Source organism: Scyliorhinus torazame, chromosome 4 (genome assembly GCF_047496885.1).
Source record: "Scyliorhinus torazame isolate Kashiwa2021f chromosome 4, sScyTor2.1, whole genome shotgun sequence".
Lineage (NCBI taxonomy): Eukaryota > Metazoa > Chordata > Chondrichthyes > Carcharhiniformes > Scyliorhinidae > Scyliorhinus > Scyliorhinus torazame.
The window spans coordinates 48,905,004-48,929,692 of NC_092710.1; the positions used below are offsets into that span (position 1 = coordinate 48,905,004).

A 24,689-nucleotide genomic window follows, 5' to 3' on the forward strand; every position below is an offset into this window, starting at 1 on the left:
GGGCTTGTGACTGCCCACCCAGCTTTTCTGATACCCTTGTCAATAAAAGAGGAACCATCAGTGAATAGGATTAAATATGGGTTCTGTAGTGGCTCTTCTTCTACTAAGCGTACTTCTTCCATTTCCTCTATTATTTTCACACAGTCATGCCCTTCTCCCTCCCCTCCCTTTTGTTCCTCGGGAAGCGGGAGCAAGGATGATGGGTTTATAGGACTAGCTTTGTGAAAATATAGGTTGGGAGCTTCCAGTACTGCTGTCCACCTAGTCCATCTCGCTGATGTAACTTGTGACACTCTGTTCATGGATAGTAGAGAATGGACTGAGTGTGGACATTTAATGGTTAATTTTTGGTCTAGAACAAGGCCTGATGTCATCATTACAGCTCGACATGTGGCTTCCATGGCTCGTAAACAACTGCCAAATGCTAGTGCCTCATTGTCAAGTTTAAGGGAATAGTACCCAACTGGTCTTAACTGATCACCATGTTCTTGAGCTAGAAATGCAGTCATGTAACCATCTCTTTCATGAACAAACATGGTAAAAGGTTTTCCGTTGTTTGGAATACCTAAGGCTGGTGCCGAACACAAGACCTTTTTCAAATTCAGAAATGATTGTTTTTGTTCTGAATTGAGTTTAACTTGATCTTTTGATTTTCTGTTTCCTTTTAAAAGATCATTTAATGGCTGACATAACTGAGTATAAGAATCAATCCAATTTCTGTTAAAATTACAGAGGCCCAAGAAAGATCTGACTTCCTGTACAGTTGAGGGTTCTTTAGCTGCTTTGATGGCAATTGTTCTGTTCTGAGTAAGTTCCCTTTTGCCTTTGGAAATTTTCTGACCCAAGTAAACAACTTCTTCCTGGGCAATTTGTGCTTTGGCAAAGCTAGCTTTGTGACCATTTGTACTGAGGTGGTTCAAGACCACCCGTAAGTCTTTGTCATGATCATCTTTATTGATGGAGGCTATTAGAACATCATCTACATACTGAATAATGGTGGAAGGCAGATCAGGCAGTTGCCTGAGATGATTCTGCAGAGCCATGTGGTAAACAGTTGGGCTATTATGAAAACCTTGCGGTAGTCTAGTCCATGTGTGCTGTTGCTGATTGACTGTAAAAGCAAACCATGGTTGTACATGTTTAGCCAGTGGTACTGACCAGAAGCCATTTGCCATGTCAATAACTGAAAACCATTGAAGGTCAGGAGTTAAAGAGTTAAAGATTGTAGATGGATCTGCCACTAAAGGAGCTTTTCTGACAATGAATTGATTTGCCTTTCTATAGTCAATAGTGAGGCGCCATGTGCCATTAGCCTTTTTTACAGGCCATACAGGGCTGTTTGATGAACTGTGAATGCGCATTAAAATACCCCTCTCTTCAAGTTGTTTTATTATAGGTAGAATGCCTTGAATTGAAGTTTTATTAATAGGGTATTGTTTGGTACAAGGTGGAGCGGATCCCATAAAAGTGACTGGTTCCATTTTTAAAAGACCACAATCATTTTTGTCAATTGCCCAAATTGGATGGCTTTGTATTTCATCTTTTTTGATGTGTCTAATGGACCAGGTGATTTTTCCATTATTGAAATTGAGTGAAGAATTTAGTTGTGATAAGATGTCCATACCTAGAAGTGCTTGTGTTACCGGACCTACCCATATTGATGTCATCAGTTGATGTGGTCCAAATTCTAAAAGCAGTGGTTTAGTCTTCCGAAGAGTGACCGAGCCTCCTCCTGCAGCAAAAGCTTCAATTTTTTCTACAGTTAGGGGAAAGAAAGCAGCACTCTGTTCAGTAACACAGGTAAGTTCAGCTCCAGTGTCGAATAAAAAATCGATATAAATGCCTCCCACTCTTAATGAAATATATAGTCCATCATTTTTTTGTTCCACAAGTGCATGTAGAGAGAAATGGAGAGAATCATCAAGAGTGGGTTCTAGTAGTTTTTTGAATTATCATACAGAGAACTTCTTTGAGCTGGAGGACAGCTGTTTAACATTTCATTCATAGCATTATCATCATCGTATAGATTCCTACGTGGGTACAGCTCGTCCCTACGTGGGTACGGTTCCTCCCTACGTGGGTACAGCTCGTCCCTACGTGGGTACGGTTCCTCCCTACGTGGGTACGGCTGGGAGGGTCTAGAATCCCTGTACGCAAGTCTGGGTGTGTCTTGTTGGAACGTAACCCTAGGTGCGTCTTGTTTGTGTGAGTTACGTAATTGACCACGAGGTGGGTATGTATTGTAATGAATATTTTCTACTTCATTATCATCTCTTGAATCCATCCGTTGTTTTTGATAGCATTTTGCCATCCAGTGTCCTACTCTACCACAGAAAAGACATTGTGGTATTTCCTTACGTGATTTTAATGGAGCAAGGGTACATGTTTGCCCTGGCGCCGGTGGTGAAATTGTAGTTACTGCTGATATTCCTGCAGGTGCTGCAACAGCCGCCGCTGGAGCAGCAGGTAACATGGGCTGGATTTGAGCAATAGGCTGCATTTGAGCAGCTGCAGTGTTAAAAGTTGCCTGATTGTACAAACCACGATCTATCTGAATGCATCGGTCAACTATGTCTCGGTATGTGCCAGCTGTGGCCCAAGCTGGTAAAACCAAATTCAAGGCAGCAGAAATTCCAGGTTTAACACCGGCTATAAAAGCCGTTTTTAATGGACTTAAAGTGCTTGCATCCCATGTGTCATTTTCCTGGTCGAGTGTCATCCCTGAATATTCCATCCAAGTATGTAAAAATCTTTCCTCAAAATCCTGAATATCTTCATCATTTTTTTGAATGCAAGCTGTGATCTTAGACCAATTGGTCCTCGGGGGACGGAATTTTAATAGCCAATTCTTGACTGCTTGCCAACCAGCTTCTAAATTTTGCAAATCGTCTCCAAAGGGAACTTCTACTTCATTTTTAAGGGTTAAACCTATACGAGTACCTAGCATGATAGTCAGAATTTGTACTCCATCAAGTGGGTGGAGACTGTAAATGGCTTGTAATCTGTGAATTCCATCCCATGTGGTCATACCACCCTTTTTAGGGTGTGGAAGACCCTTGGACCATTCGTCAATTTTAGAAGGATCAATTTGTTCATGAACCCATTGGTGGTCAAATATGTTTCTAGTGATAGTTTCACCATCTTCTTCTATTTTTTTGCTTCCAACCCTAACCCGTTTGCGTTTTAAAGGGGCTAGTCGAATTGCTTTAGTATTTTGTATTGTAGGAACACTATCTTCGTCTGATTCATCCGACAGAGAAAATGATTTATGTTTAACAATTGATCTCGGCTGTGCAATTGCCGATTGTGCCACTAGGTGGGTGGCTTGGACTGCTTTCTGAGTTTGTTCAATCTTTTGTACAGAAAGCATGTTTGTCAAAGAATTGCAATGTTCAGTCACGCTGGTTATATTCCTTTCTAAAACGCATCTTTCTTTCACTAACTTGCAATTTTCAAGTTCAATTCGCTCAGTTTTTAATTGCAATTGTCGGTATTTTGACTCCACTTCAAAGACTTGATTTTGGAATTCTGTTATTTGAAAAGATAACTGCTGGAGTTCAGAGGTTTTGTTTCGCAAATCTGTTTTAATTTCATCATAATGCTCAAGTTTGGATTTTGCAACTTGCAATTCTGTTTTAATTTCATCAGAATGCTCAAGTTTGGATTTTGCATCTTGCAATTCTTCAACAACTGCAATTAGTTGCTTTTTAGTGGACCTATACTCATCATCGCTTCACTCAGTAGTTCATTGCAACTGTTGGTATTTTGACTCCACTTTAAAAACTTGGATTTGAAATTGTTGGAGATCAGAGGTTTGGTTTTGCAAATCTGTTCTAATTTCATCATAATGCTCAAGTTTGGATTTTGCAACTTGCAAATCTGTTTTAATTTCATCAGAATGCTCAAGTTTGGATTTTGCATCTTGCAAATCTGTTTCAAGTTTGGATTTTGCATCTTGCAATTCTGTTTTAATTTCATCATAATGCTCAAGTTTGGATTTTGCAACTTGCAAATCTTCAAGAACTGCACTTAGTTGGTCTTTAGTGGACTGAAGCTGATGATCACTTTTATTTTTAACAATGATCTCTTGCTGACTGTGTATCTGTCCCGTAATTACCAAGGACCATTTTACACGTTCTGCACCGTGTAATCGTGTGCATTTTCCCCATGCTCTCTTGATATTATTGAAGGACCACTGTCCTCTGGGGATATCATACTTTGATTCAATTTTCTTTGAGGTTTCACATAGGTTAAAATGTCTACGAGTGAAAGATCTACAATCACCCAACGTATCTTCAACAGAAACATCTGGTATTCCAGCACCCCCCTTGGATGTAGTGGGGAGTAATTTTCTGCCTTCTAAAGGCTCTGAATCTACACTTTGATTAGGATCAGCCATAACTTTTCTTGATCGCTGACTGCCGTTTTATTTTAGTTACTGCAGTGACTCATCTTCCAGTCACGTCTGATAGTCTGACCGACTGGCACTTGATGTATTTAACACAGTTTATAAAAAATGTTCTTTTCAAGGGTCGAAGTACTGATTGATGCGGCTTTAAGACTTTTAATGGGTGAAAAAGATATTTCTTACCCTAGTCTAGCCGTGGGTTCCGGCTGTCTTCTGGGCCTCCTCCGATTATCTCCGAAGCTTCCCGAAGGTTCCCGACCTCCTCCGATTATCTTCGAAGCTTTCCGTCGTCACCTGGGCCTCCGAAGGTCGTCCTCAGTACTCCCCCCCACTGCCTGACTACGCCAAAACGAATGACTTGTAATCAGAAGATTCTAGGTTCGACTCCTGGCTGGCTCGCCAATTAAAGGAAACTATAATTTATAGAGATTCTTAACCTGCCGAACTACGCCAAGTTTGGGGGAAGCTTAGTTGATGAATCAAGTCCTGGCGCAATACGACAAGTTGTAAGATTTATAATATTTGTAGACTGTGTTAAGTTGTTCGATTCCTTGTATTATTCGACTGTGTATAGTTGAAGGAATTTATATAATCTCTGCTATTCGGTTATCAGTAGCACTTTGCGAATACTGGAACTCAGCAGAAATTTGCAGTATAAACTCCTCAGGTGCCAAAAAGAATTGTTTTATTTGTAGTCGCTTGATTACAATTTGAAAGTCATTTAAAAGGCAATTCGTAGACAATTCGAAGCTTTCAGAGAATTACAGACATTATCTTTCTTTGCTTAGGCAGACAGCTCAAAAGTAACTTTTTAAAGGTCAAAGTCTGGCAATGAAACATGAAGAGAGAGAGAGAGCTAATCTTCAGCTAAACTCAAACTCAAAGTCAAAAGTGGACTAACATCACTGACACAGACTGTTAGACTGACAGAATGCCCAAAAGACATCTCTAAAATGGAGACTATAAAGGACAAAACTGACTAAACTAAACACTAAAACCAAACCTAACCTAAAATGGCCGGGAGAAACTTTTCAGTTATACACTTTCATATCTGTCTTCTACACCATCACTTGCTGAATTTGCGCGGCTGTTCGCGCTGCACAATCTGCTCGTTCATTACCAACGTCAACTGGGGTTGTACCATTCGTGTGGGCAGCGCATTTAATAACGGAAATCTGCGCGGGCATAAGGAGGGCCTGCAGTAGGTCATTAACTAAACCCCGGTTGGATATTTCTGTGCCTGCCGAGGTAAGGAATCCCCTATTCTTCCAGAGTTGTCCGAAGTCATGAACTACCCCGAAAGCATATCGGGAGTCAGTGTAGATATTTACCCGGCGATCTCCCCCAAGTATACATGCACGGGTGAGGGCAAAAGGTTCGGCTTGTTGTGCTGAGTAAGGGGTCTGGAAAGCTGCCGCTTCTAGAATCAGACCATCCTGATCTATGATTGCATAATCCGACAGTCTCCGGCCAGTGGGGCTTATTAATGCACTGCCATCAACATACATAATCATGTCAGGTTGTTCTAACGGAATATCACTCAGATCGTCCCTTATTGTTGTAGTTTCCTGAATCAAGGCTAAACAGTCGTGACCAGGCGCGTCCTCATTGACAGGGGGACCACTAAGAAAACAGGCTGGATTGATAGTGGTACAGTATTTAAATGTCAGACGTGGATTGTTCAAAAGGTATATCTCATACCTATTCTGACGAGCTGCGGTAAGATGCTGTGTCTGCAGTTGCCCCAATAGTGCGATTACCGAGTGGGAGCTATACACCGTAATATCCTGTTGGAGAGTGATGTTGGCAGCAGCCTGCAAACTATTGTATATCGCTGCCAAGATCTGGGTGCAAACAGGGTGGCCCAACGCCACTGGGTCGAGTTTGGAAGAGTAATATGCTACGGGCCGGTGCTTGTCCCCATGTTGCTGGGTGAGTACCGCTGTTGAACATCCTTCCAGAACAGTACAGTATATCTGGAATGGTCGGTCGTATAGGGGCCTACCGAGGGCCGGTGCTTGTAGCAAGGCCTGCTTCAGGCAACGGAAGGCCTCGAGTGCCTCGGTGGTGAGAGTAAAATTCCTCCCTTCACTAGTGTAAGGCGTCAGCAGCTTTGTATAGACAGCGATGTTTGGTATCCACTGCCGACAATAATTCATCATACCCAGCCAATGACGAACCTCCTTGGCTATTGTAGGGGCGGGGAATTGGCATATTGGTTCAATCCTACTGGGTTCGAGACTTCTTTCTGTGGCTGTAAGTAAAACTCCTAAGAACTTAACTTTTCTCTGAGCCACCAAGACCTTTGCTTGTGAAACAACATAACCCAACGAGGATAGGTGGTTCAATAATTGGATCACATCATCCCTATTACTGGGCTCGTCAGGACTTGCCACCAATATGTCATCTACATACTGCACCAGAGTGGAACCATGCTCCAATGTCAAGGCCTGGAGTTGGGTCTGCAGACATCTGGAGAAGAGTGTAGGTGAATTGACGAACCCCTGTGGCAGTCGGGTCCAGGTATACTGCTGTCCATTGGAAGTGAAGGCAAACAAATATTGACTTTCAGTCACAAGTGGGAGGGCAAAGAAGGCGTGCTGAAGGTCAATTACGGCGAAGACCCGGGCTTGAGCTGGAATTTGAGCCAGTATGTGGGCAGGGTTAGGGACGAGAGCATGTAACGGCTGTACGATGGCATTAATTGAACGTGAATCCTGTACTAATCGGTACTGGTCTGGTTTGGCTGGTTTAGGCACAGCAAGTATGGAGGTGTTACATTCTGATTGGCAAGGGACCAAAATACCCTGTTTCAACAGCTCTCGGATTAATTTATCTATTGATGGAGCAGCTTGAGATTTCAGGGGGTATAGTCGAATGGAAGGTAGCTTTACATGATCCTTAATCATCACCTTAATAGGTGTAACATTTGTCTTTCCCACTTGTGATGGGTATTCCGCCCAGACCTGTGGATTGACATATTCCAACACATCATGTCCCCTGTGATGCTGCAGTCGAGTGTTAATCATTTCAGGGACCTCAAAATATTTATTGGTAGTGCCGTCCGGCATGACTTGAAGTGCGTAGTCTGTTGGATCCGAATGATCCACCGCCCTCCCGACCATTCGCCCCATATCCCTGGCATGGTACTGGTCATGGACCTGACGTGTAATATGAGGGCTTACCGAATCTGACTGTGGCCATAAATGTGGTGATATTGTAACAAAATCGGCTGTACCTTCTTTTCCCGTGACTGTGGGTGTAACCTTGACTGGCCATTCGGTCTCAAGTAATGGCCGGCATTTGTCCTCCAACTCCCTGTTTCGTCCAGTTCTGTCATAGGCCAGGGTAACGTGATGCAGTGACTGTTCAACATCTAACGTCCACCACTGGGGGGTGATAGAAATATAGCACTGTTGTCTCATCCTCCATGATGTAACCGTTACCCCCTCATCTCCGCATTCTAGCTGTAGCTGGAAGATACACAGTAAATCTCGGGCCAACAAGTTACAGTCCAATCCAGTAGTCACTACAACCTGATGCTCTGCAGACTTATTCTCGTAAGTGACTGTCACAGGTTCAGAAATAGGATACTCACACACCTGTCCTTGGAACCCTGACAATTGCTGCGTGTGATCGGATAATGGTAATTTAAGTGCTGATTGCACAGAAGACATGGCTGCCCCGGTGTCGATTACAAATGAGTGATGTTGATCTCCTATCTGCAGAGAGATAATAGGTTCCCTGTCCGATTGGAGAGTCCTTATGGCTAAATTAGCTAGTCAATCCTGTGTTGGGAAAGGGTTTTCCTGGGAGAATTCAGTGTATCTCGTCTGTCCTCCCCTTGGTGGGTACCCTCTCCTTTGGGTCGGATAATCTCCTTCTACTGCCTGTCTTTTAAAGGTGCATTCCTGTTGCCAGTGATCTACATGGCCGCAATTAAAACATGCATTGCTCCCTCTATTTCTGCCCCGTCCTCTTCTTCCAGTAGACCAATGGCCCCTCAGAGGGGGCTGCGGTTGTAGAGCTGTTGATTCGTTCGGTGGGCCATAAAAAGGGGGTGAGGGTCCCTTTGGGTGGGTTTGGTATCCTCCTCTTCGCTGATCCACCCACCCAAAGTCACTATATTGGGGCTCCTGCTGGTAAACTGCCATTTCTGCCGCTTGTTGGGATCACCAATCATCCTTTTTCATTACATACTCAGTCTTATGCTTTGTAACTGAGCCTCCTTCTTGGCCTACACCCTCCTTCCAATAAAATCTGACTACCCTTGCCACCTGGGAAGGGTCGTTCTCTGTCCAATTCATGTTACTACATTTCACAGCAGTAACCACAGAAGGTGGTAGGCAATGCATTAACATAGCACAATATTGAGGGGAATTCTGACCATTTTGATACAGCAAATCGCCTGACTGCCCCCGGTAGATTTCATTAAAACGCTCCAGAAATTCCTCTGGCTCTTCAGTCTTCTTAGGTTTTAGGTCTAAGATAACAGGAAGATTTATGGGCCTTTGAAATGTGTATTCAACGCATTCAAGATTTGTGTCCTTCCATCGTCGTCTAACGCATAGGCCTGCTGAAGTGCGGCATGACTAGCATAATTCAGGTGGTTAAGATAATTGCGGTACTCTGCTGGGGTTAAAATCTGCTGGACTAGGGCCCAGAGGTCCCTTGAATCAGCTTGATAAATTGAGATGGTAGTTCTCAAGGAATCCACGAAGGCAGCAGGAGATTTTTTTCTATCTGGGATTGTAGCCATAATAGCCATCATCTCACTGGGTGTCCATGGGAAGTAAACGTCTATCGTGGGGTTCGCTCCCGCAGTCACTGCGTCGGGGTTTCGCATCTTCCTAATCGGTAACTGTCTCCGAATGTCACCAGGGGGCACTCTAGCTATTTCCCCTGGCTGTTCCAAGACTTCAACGTCTCTCCCTGTCACTAGGGGGAGATCTTTCTCTTCAAAAGAAGTTGTTTCAGCTTCCTTTGTTTCCGAATCTTGTGGTTTCTCCTTAGTTTGGAGAGACTTAGGTGATATGCTTAATTGTTTCTGGTGAGGGTCAAGCCCCTCTCTCGCTGTCCGAGATCTTGTCCTAGAGCTAACTGGGCTTGTGGGACAGAGTTCCTTTTGCTCTTCTGGTCGTGAAGTTGGTAAATCAGGACCCACACTATCACCCACACTATCATCCAAAAGGGCTTGAGTTTCTGGCATATTTGGAATCTGGGGAGCAATGACTGGGTTTATATTATTGTACTCTGGTGGTTCTGGAATGAGCGCAGACCATGCTACGGGTGTAGACAGAACTTTTACTGACTTTTCCAAATTATTGAATTTTTCTTTTTCTGTCAATTCAAGGCCAGCCATTGAACTACGTAGCTCATCTCTTGTTTGACCCGCGTCTTTCCTGTCTCTACTTGCTCTTTTTTTAAATGCACATTCCTTTTTCAAGATCTGTAATGTTTTTAGGTTACCCTGTTCACTAATTGGAATCCCCATTTTAAGGGCATTGTCCTGCCAGCTAGACAACATAATCTTATCTCTTTCCTCTTGACAATATTGCCTCCATAATCCAATTAATTCTTTAGCTTTCATACTTTGATTTTTTCTCCAAATTTGTCCCTGGATTTTCTTAACCATTTCTAGGTCTGTGCTGCCCCCTAGTGGCCATTCATCTCCCATTTTAGTTCTTAACTGTGCTGACAATTTTCTAAAATCCTTCGCTTTGTCCGGATACTTATCACATAATATTTGCAGTGGCATGCCTGGATCATTTGTGCTATCCAAGGAATTCCCCATAATCTCAACCAGTCCTCGGAACTGTGTTTTTCGCCACTACAGTCCAAGGAGATAATTTTAGCTTAATCAACTATATTTTTAACACACACACATGGAGGTGAACCATTTTCAATTTCAAATGTCGCATCGACCTCCCATAACCTAACCCAACCGAATTAACTCACAAATGAAGTTGAACCATTTATAGTTTTAAATGTCCCATCAACAATATAGCCTTCCCCAGCCGAATTAACTCACAAATGAAGTTGAACCATTTATAGTTTTAAATGTCCCATCAACAATATAGCCTACCCCAGACGAATTAACTCACAAATGAAATCCCATCAATTAAAATGCTAATCCCCAGACTGACCTGTGATTTCGTCGAGGCGGTCTTTCTGTGCCAACCGCGAGTGACCAGATTAATCAGACGATAAGAAGAGCGGAACAATCAATGCGCGTTCATTTTCCAGTTCTACATTGAGGGCCCTCGTTCCCCATCCTCCTGTTCATAATCAGTCTAATTCTGATTTCGCAGTTGGACCAGGATCGCCCTGAGAAATCCCGGTTTTCGGCACCAAATGTTGAATCCCAAATTCCTTTATCCGTCAGTCTGGCCTCAATAAAAGTCGAGATGGATTTGCAGGTATAACATTAGTTATTTTATTCAGCTTGCAAGCTACCTAGTCCACAGTGATACAGATAACATGTTGCTCTCTGCAGCCCCGGGAGCTAAGTGAATGTCCCAGACAAAGAGATCAGTACTGATACATTCAAATGGCATCAAGTTTCACATACTCGACACACATAGGTCATCCTATGTCGCTCCTGACTTGTTTGATCTATTCTGATTGGCTCACTTCCAATCCCTTTCTCCGACCCCTATCAATGCAGCATCACTCTCATAGACACACCTCTTCCTGCTTTTTTCCATGCGGTCTAAAATCCTTTGTCTCTACTTGCCAGAATCAAAGTGGCTTATTTCTACATTACATTAACTAATATCTCTAAAGTAACTATTTTAAATCACATTCGTCACAAGCAGACCGGCAGCCTCCCTTTGGTTTCCTTTCCCAAATTCTTCAACTTGGACTCGCACTTTACCAATGACCTGCGATGTGGCAACTGTTGTTGCGCAGGGACAATGCACTGGGACTTCAAGACATTGACGATTAAAGTTAGTTCGCTGAGAGATGAGTGGGAAACTACAGAGATACAGATTGTATTTTAAAAGAGGGAATAACGGGTGTCATCTGGTGTTTGTTGTGGCAGAGTGTGAACGCAGGTACGCTCATCTAGTAAAGTAGCAAATTATGCAAATCGCGAATTTCAGGGTGTAAATAGATCTGTCAACGCCACATCTTCATGGAAAACGCCCCATCCTTTATCCCGCCCAAATCGTTCTTGCTGACATGCAGCAACATATATCGTCCAATAAAAAGGCAAATTACTGCAGATGTGAAATCTGAAAAAAAATAGGAAATAATGGAAAATCTCAGTGGGTCTGGCAGCATCTGTGAAGAGAGAACCGAGCTAACGTTTCGAGGCTGCGTCACTCTTCATCAGAGTAAATCATTTAATCATTCAATCTTTGCTCACAGACATCGCTGACAGACATTCAAAATGTTCCTACTGGATTTCCTGAGGTCAATCCTGTCGTGCATTCAAAGGAAAATACTGCAGATGTTGTGAACATGCATGAGAAGCTAAATATGATTGGATTAAAGCTCAGAAAATTAGAGGATGTCTGTGGAGCCAGACACAGAGTTAATGTTTCAAATCCGTGTGATCCTTATTCAGAGCTGAAGCGAGGTTACATGCAATGGAGTAGATGAGGAAAATGGAAGTTGCGTGAAAAGTGGGCGATATGGAAATTTGAATCAAGTTTGACATAAATCAAGGGAAAGCAATGTTGAAGGTCAGTACCTCAGAAATGTTGTCAACATTTTCTGTGTCCACCATTAAATGAGGAACATTCTTCACAGACTACATGCTTTGACCTGAATGTGGAAAGGTGCTGCTGAGATTTGAACTCAGGATCTCCTGTTTACAAGACAGGCACTTTAACCACCTAAGCCACAGCACCAATCTGCAAGACAACTTTGCAAGTGTAGAACAGATTTCAATTGTTTTGATTAAATTTTGTATTGTTGATTTCTCCTGCTGACTTTGAGAGTGCAAAATAAAATATTCATCGGCACTGGGCTTTTGAAACTGAAAAATTGCAGTTATTTCTGAAAGTTATTAATTTAAAAGCAGTTCTGCAGGAAAGAAGTATACAAACAGGAAATATTTTGCGAATTGGGAAGTGATTAAACATGGCCAGAAAACTACAGTGGTATAATGCAGGACAAGACCAGGAGAGTTTTTATACATTCACTGAAAATCTAGCAAAAATTCTTGAAAATTCAGGACGTCTGTTGCAATTTGGCAAACACAACGTTGTCACGGTTCTTCCACTTTCCATGAAGCATCCTGCATTCTTTATTTTTATTTCCTACCGTTCATTGGGAAGCAAACGCCTTGAGCCAAAACCAAAGCCTTGACAGAGACCTGAACCCTGGACCCTCAGATTAAAAGCCTGATGCTCTACCGACTGAGCCACCAGGGCCCATTATGAAAACATTCTCATAGCTCACTTCAAAGTCTCATATTGTATCTTTTGAATTTCCTTCACCGGTAATTCGGCCTCTCCAGCTCATTTCCCTCGCAAGAAGACCAGCAGCCTCCCTTTGGTTTCCTTTCTCAAATTCTTCAACTTGGACTCGCATTTTACCAATGACCTGTGATGTGACAACTGTTGTTACCCAGGGACATGCACTGGGACTTCAAGACATTGAAGATTACGTATAGTTCGCTGAGATATCAGTGGGAAGCTGCAGAGATACAGATTGTATTTTAAGAGAGGGAATAAAGGGTGTCATCTGTTGTTTGTTGTGGCAGAGTGTGAACGCAAGTAAGCTCATCTAGTAAAGTAACAAATTATGCAAATCGCAAAGTGTCAGGGTGTAAATAGATCTGTCAACACCACATCTTCATGGAAAACGCCCAATAATTTATACCGCCCAAATCGTTCTTGCTGACATGCAGCAACATATATCGTCCAATAAAAAGGCAAATTACTGCAGATGTGAAATCTGAAAAAAAACAGGAAATGATGGTAAATCTCAGTGGGTCTGGCAGCATCTGAGAAGAGAGAACCGAGCTAACGTTTCGAGGCTGGGTCACTCTTCATCAGAGTAAATCATTTAATCATTCAATCTTTGCTCACAGACATCGCTGACAGACATTCAAAATGTTCCTACTGGATTTCCTGAGGTCAATCCTGTCGTGCATTCAAAGGAAAATACTGCACCTGTTGTGAATGTGCATGAGAAACTAAAAATGATTGGATTAAAGCTCATAAAATTTGAGGATGTCTGTGGAGCCAAACACAAAGTTAATGTTTCAAATCCGTGTGATCCTTATTCAGAGCTGAAGCGAGGTTAGATGCAATGGAGTAGATGAGGAAAATGGAAGTTGCGTGAAAAATGGGAGATATGGAAGTTTGAATCAAGTTTGACATAAATCAAGGGAAAGCAATCTTGAAGGTCAGTACCACAGAAATGTTGTCAACATTTTCTGTGTTCACCATTAAACATTCTTCACAGTCTACATGCTTTGACCTGAATGTATTAAGGTACTGCTGAGATTTGAACTCAGGATCTCCTGTTTACAAGACAGGCACTTTAACCGTCTAATCCACAGCACCAATCTGCACGGCAGCTTTGCAAGTGTAGAACAGATTTCAATTGTTTTGATTAAACATCAGTATTGTTGATTTCTCCTGCTGACTTTGAGAGTGCAAATTAAAATATTCATCGGCACTGGGCTTTTGAAACTGAAAAATTGCAGTTATTCTGAAATTTATTAATTTAAAAGCAGTTCTGCAGGAAAGAAGTATACAAACAGGAAGTATTTTGCGAATTGGGAAGTGATTAAACATGGCCAGAAAACTACAATGGTATAATGCAGGACAAGATCAGGAGAGGGTTTATACATTCACTGAAAATCTAGGAAAAATTCTTGAAAATTCTGGACGGCTGTTGCAATTTGGCAAACACGACGTTGTCACGGTTCTTCCACTTTCCATTAAATTCTTTATTTTTATTTCCTACCGTTCATTGGGAAGCAAACGCCTTGAGCCAAAATCAAAACCCTGACAGGGACTTGAACCCTGGACCCTCAGATTAAAAGTCTGATGCTCGACCGACTCAGCTACCAGGGCCCACTATAAAAATGTTCTCATAGCTCACTTCAAAGTCTCATATTGTATCTTTTGAATTTCCTTCACTGGTCATTCAGCCTCTCCAGCTCATTTCCCTCGCAAGCAGACCGGAAGCCTCCCTTCGGCTTTCTTTCTCAAATTCTTCAACTTGGACTCGCATTTTAACCAATGACCTGTGATGTGACAACTGTTGTTACCCAGGGACATGCACTGGGACTTCAAGACATTGAAGATTACGTTTAGTTCTCTGAGATATCAGCGGGAAGCTGCAGAGATACAGATTGTATTTTGAGAGAGGGAATAAAGGGTGTCATCTGTTGTTTGTTATGGCAGAGAGTGAACGCAAGTAAGCTCATCTAGTAAAGTAACAAATTATGCAAATCGCAAATTTTCAGGGTGTAAATAGATCTGCAAATGCCACATCTTCATGGAAAACGCCCCATCCTTTATCCCGCCCAAATCGTTCTTGCTGACATGCAGCAACATATATCGTCCAATAAAAAGGCAAATTACTGCGGATGTGAAATCAGAAAAAAAACAGGAAATGATGGAAAATCTCAGTGGGTCTGGCAGCATCTGTGAAGAGAGAACCGAGCTCACGTTTCGAGGCTGGGTCACTCTTCATCAGAGTAAATCATTCAATCATTCAATCTTTGCTCACAGACATCGCTGACAGACATTCAAAATGTTCCTACTGAATTTCCTGAGGTCAATCCTGTCGTGCATTCAAAGGACAATACTGCACATGTTGTGAATCTGCATGAGAAACTAAAAATGATTGGATTAAAGCTCATAAAATTTGAGGATGTCTGTGGAGGCAGACACAAAGTTAATGTTTCAAATCCGTGTGATCCTTATTCAGAGCTGAAGCGAGGTTACATGCAATGGATTAGATGAGGAAAATGGAAGTTGCATGAAAAACGGGAGATTATGAAAATTTGAATCAAGTTTGACATAAAACAAGCGAAAACAATCTTGAAGGTCAGTACCACAGAAATGTTGCCAACATTATCTGTGTTCACCATTAAACATGCTTCACGCTTTGACCTGAATGTACAAAGGTACTGCTGAGATTTGAACTCTAGATCGCCTGCTTACAAGACAGGCACTTTAACCATCTAAGCCACAGCACCAATCTGCAAGGCAGCTTTGCAAGTGTAGAACAGATTTCAATTGTTTTGATTAAATTTTGTATTGTTGATTTCTCCTGCTGACTTTGAGAGTGCAAAATAAAATATTCATCGGCACTGAACTTTTGAAACTGAAAAATTGCAGTTATTTCTGAAAGTTATTAATTTAAAAGCAGTTCTGCAGGAAAGAAGTATACAAACAGGAAATATTTTGCGAATTGGGAAGTGATTAAACATGGCCAGAAAACTACAGTGGTATAATGCAGGACAAGACCAGGAGAGAGTTTATACATTCACTGAAAATCTAGCAAAAATTCTTGAAAATTCAGGACGTCTGTTGCAATTTGGCAAACACAACGTTGTCACGGTTCTTCCACTTTCCATGAAGCATCCTGCATTCTTTATTTTTATTTCCTACCGTTCATTGGGAAGCAAACGCCTTGAGCTAAAATCAAATATTGGCAGGGACTTGAACCCTTGACACTCAGATTAAAAGCCTGAAGTTCTCTCGACTGAGCTATCAGGGCCCATTGCAAAATTGTTCTCATCGCTCACTTCAAAGTCTCATATTGTATCTTTTGAATTTCCTTCACTGGTAATTCAGCCTCTCCAGCTCATTTCCCTCGCAAGCAGACCGGCAGCCTCCCTTCGGCTTTCTTTCTCAAATTCTTCAACTTGGACTCGCATTTTACCAATGACCTGTGATGTGACAACTGTTGTTACCCAGGGACATGCACTGGGACTTCAAGACATTGAAGATTACGTTTAGTTCGCTGAGATATCAGTGGGAAGCTGCAGAGATACAGATTGTATTTTCAGAGAGGGAATAAAGCGTGTCATCTGTTGTTTGTTGTGGCAGAGTGTGAACGCAAGTAAGCTCATCTAGAAAAGTAACAAATTATGCAAATCGCAAAGTTTCAGGGTGTAAATAGATCTGTCAACGCCACATCTTCATGGAAAACGCCCCATCCTTTATACCGCCCAAATCGTTCCTGCTGACATGCAGCAACATATATCGTCCAATAAAAAGGCAAATTACTGCGGATGTGGAATCTGAAAAAAAACAGGAAATGATGGAAAATCTCAGTGGGTCTGGCAGCATCTGTGAAGAGAGAACCGAGCTCACGTTTCGAGGCTGGGTCACTCTTCATCAGAGTAAATCATTCAATCATTCAATCTTTGCTCACAGACATCGCTGACAGACATTCAAAATGTTCCTACTGAATTTCCTGAGGTCAATCCTGTCGTGCATTCAAAGGAAAATACTGCACATGTTGTGAATCTGCATGAGAAACTAAAAATGATTGGATTAAAGCTCATAAAATTTGAGGATGTCTGTGGAGCCAGACACAAAGTTAATGTTTCAAATCCGTGTGATCCTTATTCAGAGCTGAAGCGAGGTTACATGCAATGGAGTAGATGAGGAAAATGGAAGTTGCATGAAAAACGGAAGATTATGGAAATTTGAATCAAGTTTGACATAAAACAAGCGAAAACAATCTTGAAGGTCAGTACCACAGAAATGTTGTCAACATTATCTGTGTTCACCATTAAACACACTTCACAGGCTACATGCATTGACCTGAATGTATAAAGGTACTGCTGAGATTTGAACTCAGGATCTCCTGTTTACAAGACAGGCGCTTTAACCATCTAAGCCACAGCACCAATCTGTAAGACAGCTTTGCAAGTGTAGAACAGATTTCAATTATTTTGATTAAACATCAGTATTGTTGATTTCTCCTGCTGACTTTGAGAGTGCAAAATAAAATATTCATCGGCACTGGGCTTTTGAAACTGTAAAAATTGCAGTGATTCTGAAAGTTGTTAATTTAAAAGCAGTTCTGCAGGAAAGAAGTATACAAACAGGAAATATTTTGCGAATTGGGAAGTGATTAAACATGACCAGAAAACTACAGTGGTATAATGCAGGACAAGACCAGGAGAGAGTTTATACATTCACTGAATATCTAGCAAAAATTCTTGAAAATTCTGGACGGCTGTTGCAATTTGGCAAACACGACGTTGTCACGGTTCTTCCACTTTCCATAAAGCATCCTGCATTCTTTATTTTTATTTCCGACCGTTCATTGGGAAGCAAACGCCTTGAGCTAAAATCAAACGTTGACAGGGACTTGAACCCTTGACACTCAGATTAAAAGTCTGATGTTCTCTCGACTGAGCTATCAGGGCCCATCACAAAAATGTTCTCATCGCTCACTTCAAAGTCTCATATTGTATCATTTGAATTTCCTTCACTGGTAATTCAGCCTCTCCAGCTCATTTCCCTCGCAAGCAGACCGGCAGCCTCCCTTCGGCTTTCTTTCTCAAATTCTTCAACTTGGACTCGAATTTTACCAATGACCTGTGATGTGACAACTGTTGTTACCCAGGGACATGCACTGGGACTTCAAGACATTGAAGATTACGTTTAGTTCGCTGAGATATCAGTGGGAAGCTACAGAGATACAGATTGTATTTTCAGAGAGGGAATAAAGCATGTCATCTGTTGTTTGTTGTGGCAGCGAGTGAACGCAAGTAAGCTCATCTAGAAAAGTAACAAATTATGCAAATCGCAAAGTTTCAGGGTGTAAATAGATCTGTCAACGCCACATCTTCATGGAAAACGCCCCATCCTTTATACCGCCCAAATCGTTCTTGCTGACATGCAGCAACATATATCGTCCAATAAAAAGGCAAATTACTGCGGATGTGAAATCAGAAAAAAAACAGGAAATGATGGAAAATCTCAGTGGGTCTGGCAGCATCTGTGAAGAGAGAACCGAGCTCACGCTTCGAGGCTGGGTCACTCTTCATCAGAGTAAATCATTCAATCATTCAATCTTTGCTCACAGACATCGCTGACAGACATTCAAAATGTTCCTACTGAATTTCCTGAGGTCAATCCTGTCGTGCATTCAAAGGAAAATACTGCACATGTTGTGAATCTGCATGAGAAACTAAAAATGATTGGTTTAAAGCTCATAAAATTTGAGGATGTCTGTGTAGCCAGACACAAAGTTAATGTTTCAAATCCGTGTGATCCTTATTCAGAGCTGAAGCGAGGTTACATGCAATGGAGTAGATGAGGAAAATGGAAGTTGCATGAAAAACGGGAGATTATGGAAATTTGAATCAAGTTTGACATAAAACAAGCGAAAACAATCTTGAAGGTCAGTACCATAGAAATGTTGTCAACATTATCTGTGTTCACCATTAAACATGCTTCACAGGCTACATGCTTTGACCTGAATGTACAAAGGTACTGCTGAGATTTGAACTTAAGATCTCCTGTTTACAAGACAGGCTATTTAACCATCTAAGCCACAGCACCAATCTGCAAGACAGCTTTGCAAGTGTAGAACAGATTTCAATTCTTTTGATTAAACATCAGTATTGTTGATTTCTCCTGCTGACTTTGAGAGTGCAAAATAAAATATTCATCGGCACTGGGCTTTTGAAACTGTAAAAATTGCAGTGATTCTGAAAGTTGTTAATTTAAAAGCAGTTCTGCAGGAAAGAAGTATACAAACAGGAAATATTTTGCGAATTGGGAAGTGATTAAACATGGCCAGAAAACTACAGTGGTATAATGCAGGACAAGACCAGGAGAGAGTTTATACATTCACTGAAAATCCAGCAAAAATTCTTGAAAATTCTGGACGGCTGTTGCAATTTGGCAAACACGACGTTGTCACGGTTCTTCCACTTTCCATAAAGCATCCTGCATTCTTTATTTTTATTTCCGACCGTTCATTGGGAAGCAAACGCCTTGAGCTAAAATCAAACGTTGACAGGGACTTGAACCCTTAACACTCAGATTAAAAGCCTGATGTTCTCTCGACTGAGCTATCAGGGCCCATCACAAAAAAGTTCTCATAGCTCACTTCAAAGTCTCATATTGTATCATTTGAATTTCCTTCACCGGTCATTCAGCCTCTCCAGCTCATTTCCCTCGCAAGCAGACCAGCAGCCTCCCTTCGGCTTTCTTTCTCAAATTCTTCAACTTGGACTCGCATTTTACCAATGACCTGTGATGTGACAACTGTTGTTACCCAGGGACATGCACTGGGACTTCAAGACATTGAAGATTACGCTTAGTTCGCTGAGATATCAGTGGGAAGCTACAGAGATACAGATTGTATTTTCAGAGAGGGAATAAAGCGTGTCATCTGTTGTTTGTTGTGGCAGCGAGTGACCGCAAGTAAGCTCATCTAGAAAAGTAACAAATTATGCAAATCGCAAAGTTTCAGGGTGTAAATAGATCTGTCAACGCCACATCTTCATGGAAAACGCCCCATCCTTTATACCGCCCAAATCGTTCTTGCTGACATGCAGCAACATATATCGTCCAATAAAAAGGCAAATTACTGCGGATGTGGAATCTGAAAAAAAACAGGAAATGATGGAAAATCTCAGTGGGTCTGGCAGCATCTGTGAAGAGAGAACCGAGCTCACGTTTCGAGGCTGGGTCACTCTTCATCAGAGTAAATCATTCAATCATTCAATCTTTGCTCACAGACATCGCTGACAGACATTCAAAATGTTCCTACTGAATTTCCTGAGGTTAATCCTGTCGTGCATTCAAAGGAAAATACTGCACATGTTGTGAATCTGCATGAGAAACTAAAAATGATTGGATTAAAGCTCATAAAATTTGAGGATGTCTGTGGAGCCAGACACAAAGTTAATGTTTCAAATCCGTGTGATCCTTATTCAGAGCTGAAGCGAGGTTACATGCAATGGAGTAGATGAGGAAAATGGAAGTTGCATGAAAAACGGAAGATTATGGAAATTTGAATCAAGTTTGACATAAAACAAGCGAAAACAATCTTGAAGGTCAGTACCACAGAAATGTTGTCAACATTATCTGTGTTCACCATTAAACATGCTTCACAGGCTACATGCTTTGACCTGAATGTATAAAGGTACTGCTGAGATTTGAACTCAGGATCTCCTGTTTACAAGACAGCCACAGCACCAATCTGTAAGACAGCTTTGCAAGTGTAGAACAGATTTCAATTCTTTTGATTAAACATCAGTATTGTTGATTTCTCCTGCTGACTTTGAGAGTGCAAAATAAAATATTCATCGGCACTGGGCTTTTGAAACTGAAAAATTGCAGTTATTCTGAAAGTTATTAATTTAAAAGCAGTTCTGCAGGAAAGAAGTATACAAACAGGAAATATTTTGCGAATTGGGAAGTGATTAAACATGACCAGAAAACTACAGTGGTATAATGCAGGACAAGACCAGGAGAGAGTTTATACATTCACTGAAAATCTAGCAAAAATTCTTGAAAATTCTGGACGGCTGTTGCAATTTGGCAAACACGACGTTGTCACGGTTCTTCCACTTTCCATAAAGCATCCTGCATTCTTTATTTTTATTTCCGACCGTTCATTGGGAAGCAAACGCCTTGAGCTAAAATCAAACGTTGACAGGGACTTAAACCCTTGACACTCAGATTAAAAGCCTGATGTTCTCTCGACTGAGCTATCAGGGCCCATCACAAAAATGTTCTCATCGCTCACTTCAAAGTCTCATATTGTATCATTTGAATTTCCTTCACTGGTAATTCAGCCTCTCCAGCTCATTTCCCTCGCAAGCAGACCGGCAGCCTCCCTTCGGCTTTCTTTCTCAAATTCTTCAACTTGGACTCGCATTTACCAATGACCTGTGATGTGACAACTGTTGTTACGCAGGGACATGCACTGGGACTTCAAGACATTGAAGATTACGTTTAGTTCGCTGAGATATCAGTGGGAAGCTACAGAGATACAGATTGTATTTTCAGAGAGGGAATAAAGCATGTCATCTGTTGTTTGTTGTGGCAGCGAGTGAACGCAAGTAAGCTCATCTAGAAAAGTAACAAATTATGCAAATCGCAAAGTTTCAGGGTGTAAATAGATCTGTCAACGCCACATCTTCATGGAAAACGCCCCATCCTTTATACCGCCCAAATCGTTCTTGCTGACATGCAGCAACATATATCGTCCAATAAAAAGGCAAATTACTGCGGATGTGAAATCAGAAAAAAAACAGGAAATGATGGAAAATCTCAGTGGGTCTGGCAGCATCTGTGAAGAGAGAACCGAGCTCACGTTTCGAGGCTGGGTCACTCTTCATCAGAGTAAATCATTCAATCATTCAATCTTTGCTCACAGACATCGCTGACAGACATTCAAAATGTTCCTACTGAATCTCCTGAGGTCAATCCTGTCGTGCATTCAAAGGAAAATACTGCACATGTTGTGAATCTGCATGAGAAACTAAAAATGATTGGTTTAAAGCTCATAAAATTTGAGGATGTCTGTGTAGCCAGACACAAAGTTAATGTTTCAAATCCGTGTGATCCTTATTCAGAGCTGAAGCGAGGTTACATGCAATGGAGTAGATGAGGAAAATGGAAGTTGCATGAAAAACGGGAGATTATGGAAATTTGAATCAAGTTTGACATAAAACAAGCGAAAACAATCTTGAAGGTCAGTACCATAGAAATGTTGTCAACATTATCTGTGTTCACCATTAAACATGCTTCACAGGCTCCATGCTTTGACCTGAATGTACAAAGGTACTGCTGAGATTTGAACTCATGATCTCCTGTTTACAAGACAGGCTATTTAACCATCTAAGCCACAGCACCAATCTGCAAGACAGTTTTGCAAGTGTAGAACAGATTTCAATTCTTTTGATTAAACATCAGTATTGTTGATTTCTCCTGCTGACTTTGAGAGTGCAAAATAAAATATTCATCGGCACTGGGCTTTTGAAACTGTAAAAATTGCAGTGATTCTGAAAGTTGTTAATTTAAAAGCAGTTCTGCAGGAAAGAAGTATACAAACAGGAAATATTTTGCGAATTGGGAAGTGATTAAACATGGCCAGAAAACTACAGTGGTATAATGCAGGACAAGACCAGGAGAGAGTTTATACATTCACTGAAAATCTAGCAAAAATTCTTGAAAATTCTGGACGGCTGTTGCAATTTGGCAAACACGACGTTGTCACGGTTCTTCCACTTTCCATAAAGCATCCTGCATTCTTTATTTTTATTTCCGACCGTTCATTGGGAAGCAAACGCCTTGAGCTAAAATCAAACGTTGACAGGGACTTGAACCCTTGACACTCAGATTAAAAGCCTGATGTTCTCTCGACTGAGCTATCAGGGCCCATCACAAAAACGTTCTCATAGCTCACTTCAAAGTCTCATATTGTATCATTTGAATTTCCTTCACCGGTCATTCAGCCTCTCCAGCTCATTTCCCTCGCAAGCAGACCGGCAGCCTCCCTTCGGCTTTCTTTCTCAAATTCTTCAACTTGGACTCGCATTTTACCAATGACCTGTGATGTGACAACTGTTGTTACCCAGGGACATGCACTGGGACTTCAAGACATTGAAGATTACGTTTAGTTCGCTGAGATATCAGTGGGAAGCTACAGAGATACAGATTGTATTTTCAGAGAGGGAATAAAGCGTGTCATCTGTTGTTTGTTGTGGCAGCGAGTGAACGCAAGTAAGCTCATCTAGAAAAGTAACAAATTATGCAAATCGCAAAGTTTCAGGGTGTAAATAGATCTGTCAACGCCACATCTTCATGGAAAACGCCCCATCCTTTATACCGCCCAAATCGTTCTTGCTGACATGCAGCAACATATATCGTCCAATAAAAAGGCAAATTACTGCGGATGTGGAATCTGAAAAAAAACAGGAAATGATGGAAAATCTCAGTGGGTCTGGCAGCATCTGTGAAGAGAGAACCGAGCTCACGTTTCAAGGCAGGGTCACACTTCATCAGAGTAAATCATTCAATCATTCAATCTTTGCTCACAGACATCGCTGACAGACATTCAAAATGTTCCTACTGAATTTCCTGAGGTCAATCCTGTCGTGCATTCAAAGGAAAATACTGCACATGTTGTGAATCTGCATGAGAAACTAAAAATGATTGGATTAAAGCTCATAAAATTTGAGGATGTCTGTGGAGCCAGACACAAAGTTAATGTTTCAAATCCGTGTGATCCTTATTCAGAGCTGAAGCGAGGTTACATGCAATGGAGTAGATGAGGAAAATGGAAGTTGCATGAAAAACGGAAGATTATGGAAATTTGAATCAAGTTTGACATAAAACAAGCGAAAACAATCTTGAAGGTCAGTACCACAGAAATGTTGTCAACATTATCTGTGTTCACCATTAAACATGCTTCACAGGCTCCATGCTTTGACCTGAATGTATAAAGGTACTGCTGAGATTTGAACTCAGGATCTCCTGTTTACAAGACAGGTGCTTTAACCATCTAAGCCACAGCACCAATCTGTAAGACAGCTTTGCAAGTGTAGAACAGATTTCAATTCTTTTGATTAAACATCAGTATTGTTGATTTCTCCTGCTGACTTTGAGAGTGCAAAATAAAATATTCATCGGCACTGGGCTTTTGAAACTGTAAAAATTGCAGTGATTCTGAAAGTTGTTAATTTAAAAGCAGTTCTGCAGGAAAGAAGTATACAAACAGGAAATATTTTGCGAATTGGGAAGTGATTAAACATGACCAGAAAACTACAGTGGTATAATGCAGGACAAGACCAGGAGAGAGTTTATACATTCACTGAATATCTAGCAAAAATTCTTGAAAATTCTGGACGGCTGTTGCAATTTGGCAAACACGACGTTGTCACGGTTCTTCCACTTTCCATAAAGCATCCTGCATTCTTTATTTTTATTTCCGACCGTTCATTGGGAAGCAAACGCCTTGAGCTAAAATCAAATGTTGACAGGGACTTGAACCCTTGACACTCAGATTAAAAGCCTGACGTTCTCTCGACTGAGCTATCAGGGCCCATCACAAAAATGCTCTCATCGCTCACTTCAAAGTCTCATATTGTATCATTTGAATTTCCTTCACAGGTAATTCAGCCTCTCCAGCTCATTTCCCTCGCAAGCAGACCGGCAGCCTCCCTTCGGCTTTCTTTCTCAAATTCTTCAACTTGGACTCGCATTTTACCAATGACCTGTGATGTGACAACTGTTGTTACCCAGGGACATGCACTGGGACTTCAAGACATTGAAGATTACGTTTAGTTCGCTGAGATATCAGTGGGAAGCTACAGAGA

General features: G+C 41.5%; 4 non-coding genes across 4 annotated transcripts; all 4 read right to left on the reverse strand.

Moving 5' to 3' along the window:
* Positions 1 to 12,193: 12,193 nt before the first annotated feature.
* trnat-ugu (transfer RNA threonine (anticodon UGU)) lies at positions 12,194 to 12,267 on the reverse strand. The gene has a single exon. It is a non-coding gene; the product is annotated as a tRNA-Thr (tRNA).
* Positions 12,268 to 13,858: 1,591 nt separating this feature from the next.
* On the reverse strand, positions 13,859 to 13,932 carry trnat-ugu (transfer RNA threonine (anticodon UGU)). The gene has a single exon. It is a non-coding gene; the product is annotated as a tRNA-Thr (tRNA).
* Positions 13,933 to 17,172: 3,240 nt separating this feature from the next.
* On the reverse strand, positions 17,173 to 17,246 carry trnat-ugu (transfer RNA threonine (anticodon UGU)). Its single transcript has one exon. It is a non-coding gene; the product is annotated as a tRNA-Thr (tRNA).
* Positions 17,247 to 23,816: 6,570 nt separating this feature from the next.
* Positions 23,817 to 23,890, reverse strand: trnat-ugu (transfer RNA threonine (anticodon UGU)). Its single transcript has one exon. It is a non-coding gene; the product is annotated as a tRNA-Thr (tRNA).
* Positions 23,891 to 24,689: the final 799 nt, after the last annotated feature.